General features: G+C 39.4%; 1 non-coding gene across 1 annotated transcript; it reads left to right on the forward strand.

Annotated features, from left to right (window-relative positions):
* Nucleotides 1–3928: 3928 nt before the first annotated feature.
* On the forward strand, nucleotides 3929–4034 carry LOC133781127 (small nucleolar RNA R71). The gene has a single exon (XR_009869922.1). It is a non-coding gene; the product is annotated as a small nucleolar RNA R71 (small nucleolar RNA).
* The last annotated feature ends 2704 nt before the right edge of the window (nucleotides 4035–6738 follow it).

The following is a 6738-nucleotide window of genomic DNA, read 5'->3' on the forward strand; positions in this document are numbered from 1 at the left end:
TTGTGGAAATGGCCCCATGAAGTCGATTCCCCAAACATCAAACAATTCCACTTCAAGGATGCTATTCAAGGGCATTTCATTCCTTGCTGAAATATTTCCAACACGCTGGCAGCGATCACATCTCTTAGCAAATTCATGAGCATCCTTGAAGATAGAAGGCCAATAGTACCCCGATTGAAAAACCTTAGCGGCTGTCCGCTGCCCCCCAAAATGTCCACCATAAGGAGCTGAATGACAATGCTCTAGGATGCTAGAAACTTCCTCCTCAGGCACACAACGCCTCATGATTCGATCTGAACATTGTTTGTACAAATAGGGCTCATCCCAATAATAGAATCTCACATCATGAAAGAACTTCTTGAGTTGCTGCCTATTCAAATCAGGAGGCTGCAAACCACTCACCAAATAGTTGACAAAATCAGCGTACCATGGAATAGTGGTTTGGTTCACAACCAACAATTGCTCATCGGGGAATGTCTCTTTAATAGGCCCTTCATTTTGCTTTTCACTTCCAGCTTCAAGTCTAGATAAGTGGTCAGCCACTTGGTTCTCCGTTCCTTTTCTATCCCGAATTTCCAAGTCAAATTCTTGAAGAAGCAACACCCATCGAATAAGTCGTGGCTTAGCATCCTTTTTGGCAATTAGATACTTGATTGCTGAATGGTCTGTGTAAACGACCACTTTAGTCCCCACAAGATAAGCTCTAAACTTGTCAAAAGCAAACACCACCGCCAAAAGCTCTTTCTCGGTGGTAGTATAGTTCAATTGGGCATCGGCTAATGTCTTGCTTGCATAATAAATGGAATGAAAAACCTTCTCTTTTCGTTGCCCAAGTACAGCCCCCACAGCAAAGTCACTAGCATCGCACATCAATTCAAAGGGGAGAGACCAATCCGGAGCTACAATGATGGGTGCGGTGATAAGAGCCATTTTTAAAGTCACAAATGCTTCTTGACACTCCTTGGTGAACTCAAATGCTCGATTTTGCTCAAGTAAAGAACAAAGGGGCTTAGAAATCTTTGAAAAATCTTTTATAAACCTCCTATAGAAGCCCGCATGCCCCAAAAAGCTTCTAATCCCCTTGACGGTAGTAGGTGGTGGCAATTTTTCTATAACTTCCAGCTTTGCTCTATCCACTTCTATGCCCTTGTTAGAAATTCTATGGCCCAACACAATGCCTTCTTGAACCATGAAATGGCATTTTTCCCAATTGAGTACCAAGTGTGTTTCTTCACATCTAGCCAAGACTTGCTCCAAGTTAGCCAAACAAGTGTCAAAAGACTCCCCAAATACTGAAAAATCATCCATGAAGACTTCAAGAGACTTCTCCACCATATCTGAGAATATTGCCATCATACAACGTTGGAAAGTGGCGGGGGCGTTGCACAGCCCAAAAGGCATCCTTCTAAAGGCAAAGGTGCCATAAGGACAAGTAAAGGTAGTCTTCTCTTGGTCTTCCGGCGCGATGGAAATTTGATTATAGCCTGAATACCCATCAAGGAAACAATAGAACTCCTTTCCCGCCAACCGATCAAGCATTTGGTCAATAAATGGCAGCGGGAAGTGGTCTTTGCGAGTAGCCTTATTCAACTTCCGATAGTCCATACAAACACGCCAGCCCGTCACTTGTCTTGTGGGAATCAACTCATTGTTTTCATTAGCCACCACCGTAACTCCACCTTTTTTAGGAACACACTGAATTGGGCTGACCCAAGAACTATCTGAAATTGGGTAAACAACTCCATAATCAAGCCACTTAATTATCTCTTTTCTAACCACTTCCTTCATGATAGGATTAAGCCTTCGCTGCTGCTCAACAGAATTATTACAGCAATCCTCCAACAGAATTTTATGCATACAAAATGAGGGACTTATCCCCTTGATATCCGCCATAGTCCAACCAATGGCCCTTGTGTATTTCTTCAAAACAGCCAGCAACAAACTCTCTTTTTCAGCTCCTAACATGGCTGAAATAATCACAGGCAAGGTCTCATCTTCTCTCAAATAGGCGTACTTCAAGTGACTAGGCAAAGGCTTCAATTCTAATTTTGGTGGCTCTTGAATAGAAGGCTTAGGAGGCTTAAAATTCCCTTCCGACAAATTCAATGACTCAAAAGGCCTCCTGAATTTAGCAAATGGCTGCGTTGACTCCACCCATGTAACTTGGGTTTCTTCCTCTTCACTTAAGCTTTCAAGCTCTTCAAGTGACCTCACCCCCACTCCATCTTTACAAACTTCCTTGTGGAATTTTTCAGCAACAATAGACTCAAGTACACTTAGCCTATTACATTCCTCAACCTCATCCGGAAACTTCATAGCATTGAACACGTTGAAAGTCACTTGTTGGTCATTCACCCTCATAGTAAGCTCCCCTTTTTGTACATCAATCAAGGTCCTTCCGGTAGCTAGAAATGGCCTACCCAAGATAATAGGAACATCTATATCCGCTTCATAATCAAGGATGATGAAATCAGCCGGAAAGATGAATTTGTCAACTTGCACAAGTACATCTTCAATTTTTCCTTCCGGGTGCGCCATAGAACGATCCGCTAATTGCAAAGTCACTGTGGTTGGTCTTGCTTCTCCAATCCCCAACTTCTTGAAAATTGACATGGGCATCAAATTGATACTAGCCCCCAAGTCACAAAGTGCTCTACCAACGTCTCTACCACCAATAGAACAAGGAATTGTGAAGCTGCCCGGATCCTTCAATTTAGGAGGAATTTTACTCTTCAATATAGAACTACAGCCTTCAGTCAACGCCACTGTTTCAAATTCACCAAGCCTCCTCTTTTTAGTTAAAATATCTTTCAAAAACTTCACATAGTTGGGCATTTGCTCCAAAGCTTCCACTAATGGTATATTGATGTGAAGTTGTTTCAAGACATCTAAAAATCTGCGGAATTGACTATTTTGTTGCTGCCTTTGAAAGCGTTGAGGAAATGGTGGAGGTGGCTTGCTTGTAGACTCTCCTGTAGCGTTTTGCGGAGGAATTGCTGCAGCAATTGCTTCAGGATCAGCATTTAATTCTTTTGATTTCACAGCTTTGTCTCCTTTGTCCCCACTACTTTGGATTGAAGTGGGCTCGCTGTTTCTGGCACAATTATCCTCAGTAAGTTCCACATTTTTGCCACTTCTCAAGGTAACCGCCTTGCAATGCTCCTTGCCATCTCTTCTTGGATTTTCTGTATCACTAGGCAAAGTGCCTTGTGGTCTATTCCTTAGCTCATTAGCAAGTTGCCCCAGCTGAGTTTCTAGATTCCTCAAAGATGCCGCTTGACTCTGAATTACAGCATCGTTCTTGGCCATATATTCCTTCATTAAACTCTCCAAAGAGCTTGATTGAGACACTTGAGGATGAGGTGGTTGAGCTCTTTGTTGTTGTTGTTGAGAAAACCCCGGTGGATATGTAGGCTTGTTTTGCATGGGTGCTCCGCTTGAACTAGCTCCTTGACCCCCCCATGAGAAGTTCGGATGGTTCCTCCAACCCGGATTGTAAGAGTTCGAATATGGGTTGTTACGGCTCACATTTTGATTCCCCAAGTAACAAACTGATGCAGGATTTGATGGACAGCTGTCAAATGTGTGCCCATCTCCACAATAAACACAAGAAACATCTGCCACTTGGCCCATAGCAGCTGGCTGTACCATTCCCCCCAAACTCATGTTCTTGAGAAGGTTAGTCATTGAAGAAACTTGAGCTGTCAAAGCTGTCAATGCATCAACTTCAAGTAAACCAGCCACTTTTCGACTTGTTGAGGCTCTAACATTGGACCATTGATAATTGTTGCTAGCTATCCTCTCCAAAATCTCATAGGCTTCATTATAGGACTTAGAGAGAATAGCCCCATTGGCTGAAGCGTCTAACACCATACGAGTGGAAGAATTGAGCCCATTATAGAAAGTCTCCATTTGTATACAATGTGGGATCCCGTGGTGTGGGCACTTTCTCAATAATTCCTTGAATCTCTCCCACGCTTCACAGAATGATTCATCTTCCAGCTGCTGAAATGACATGATTTCATTGCGAAACTTGGCATTTTTGGTAGGGGGAAAGTACTTCATCAGGAATTTTTCAGCCAACTCATTCCATGTAGTCACCGAGTCGGGAGGAAGAGTGTTGAGCCAAGCTCTAGCTCGATCCCTCAAAGAGAAAGGGAACAATTTCAACCTTAGGGCCTCATCAGTCACTCCTTGTAGCTTGAAGGAGTCACTCACCTCCAAAAATGAACGAAGATGAAGGTGAGGATCCTCAGTAGGCAGCCCACTAAATTGACCCACTGTTTGCAACATTTGGAACATCACGGGCTTTAACTCAAATTGGGGTGCTTGAATTTCAGGCCTAACAATGCCCGGATTGAGCTCATTAAACATGGGGGCAGCGTACTCCCTTATGGCTCTCTCTCTATCATCAGCCATAGCAATTGTATTAGTGACATTATTAGCACCCTCAACTCCTTCAACCTCTTCAGCCATATTAAGGCGATTTTGAGCCCGTTGTTCCCTTAGTCTTCTTCTAATTGTTCTTTCAATCTCGGGGTCAATAGGAGCTAATTCAATGTCTTCTTGCTCGTTCATATAGTAAATTACCTGAGAAAACACAAGAGCAAGCAAACAAAGTCAGCTCAAAAAGAGAAAAAAACAAAAATTGCAAGTAATTAATTTTACAAGAATTTCTAATTTCAATCCCCGGCAACGGCGCCAAAAACTTGTTGTGAGAATTGATTCGATTAAAATGTGCAAGTGTACACAGTCACAAAACAAGTAATAAAGTAGTAAGTATTCAAGATCGTCTCCACAGGGATTGCAAATTAAAAAGTAAGCAAAACAATTACTAAACAATTTTAGAAAATTAAAAGTCAAGTGGTTGTTTATAGACTAAGCAAAGTATTAAAATAAAATAGAAATACTGAAATAAAAAAAACTGAACTGAACAAGAAAATTGAGAGAAATTTATGAATTGCAAAATGGACTTGAATTGTTGAATTCCCCTATATTATTCGTCCTGAACAAATTGCGAACGTGTTGCTGCAGCAATACTCTAGCAAAACTCCCAGGATAACAAAAAGTTCATTTAACACGCATAAAACTTTCCCAAATTTTATGACCTTAATTCTTCTACCTAATTAAACATATTCCTATGCAAAATCAGATTTAAGAATGCAATCACAGTTCACTCATCATATGTTACACAAGGTAATTAACATATCCCTATATTAATTACTAACATAACCTAACCTAGATTATGACTTGTGTCATTCAAGCTTTTCCTATTACATTCAACCTTTCCAGCATTAAATATAATTAAAATAACTTGCCATTGCTGGCCAAACAACAACAAGAAATCAATTTAAGCACACTTGAATGATCAAGGGAGATTTTACTAAAATAAAGTGCAAGAAATAGATAGATTATAACATAGGGTTCATCAACAATTCAAGCCACCAAGAAATTAGTTCATGGCTGATTTCATATACATTAATTCATAATCAAAGCAGCCCATAATATTCAGTTAAAATCCAACTCAGAAATTAATACAATAGAGTTTAGAAAGAGGAGAAAAACAAATCCAAATGATGCTTGAGTTTCTTGGGTTGGCCTCCTTCTTCCTTGACCCTCTCTTCTATTTCTTCCTGGGGTTTTCTCTGATATTCTCACTGGTTTCCTTTGCCAAAAATGGCTGCTGCTTGATGCTTACGGCTGGAGCATTCTTTTGGTATATTAGGTTATCTTCTTCTTCTCCAAAAGTACCATAATGCCCCTCTTTTTCTCCCAAAACAACAAGTCTTCCTTCTCTTTTGTCCTTTTCTCCATTATGCTGATATTTCCTTCTGCCACTGCCACATCAGCTGAAATGTAAGCTTGACTCTTGACTGCCACGTGTTCCATGCTCCAAAATGCAGCTGATCACAATGCTTCAGTTTTGCTGCAGCAATCCTGAATATTCAGCCATCAACACAATAATTTCATCACAATAGACTCTTAAGCTCACTCATTCCTTTGTGCAAATATTTAACTATGAAATCATTATCTTTAACCCAATAGCTATTAAAATCTAAAAAATAATTACACTTAATTAAGATAATGAAAACATCCAAGTTAGCTACAAAAAAAATAAAAATAAACTAACATCACTCATGATTTTTTCACAAATATAAGTTCAAAAGCACATGAAATAACTCTTTATTCAAGAGTTATCAACACTCTTATCTTTATTATTTAAAACTCAAAATAACTCATATTTTCTCTTTCTTAAAAATAAAGTACTGCTTGTTTGTTTAAGATACAATTATCCACTACAAAAGCTTAATTGTATTGTTGTAAGTGTAACCCATTATTTCAGATATTATGAATTAACTTATAGATGTCGCCTTAGGGCCGGCCAAACCTAAACTACATCACTCTTTCCTATCTTCATAAGAACTCAACCTTGATATTAATATGACTAGAAACCTTCCTTAGGAGGATGGAAACAAAGCCACCTCGAGGCCCTAATTATACTTCATGGTGTTGTACTAATAGTGGAGACCATAGGTCACATTGAGATGACAACCTTCTCTCACTTACTATTTTAGAATATATGTTTTTATTAAACTAATCAATTAATTCCAAATTAATTACTAGTTCATTTATAACCCTTTGAATGCAACTAATTATATAAATCATACAATTATAAAAAAGCATGTTTCTATACTTAAAGTGATCTAGAATAATTACCCATTACATTCATTAAACTTT

The sequence above is a fragment of the Humulus lupulus genome, chromosome 5 (genome assembly GCF_963169125.1).
Source record: "Humulus lupulus chromosome 5, drHumLupu1.1, whole genome shotgun sequence".
NCBI lineage: Eukaryota > Viridiplantae > Streptophyta > Magnoliopsida > Rosales > Cannabaceae > Humulus > Humulus lupulus.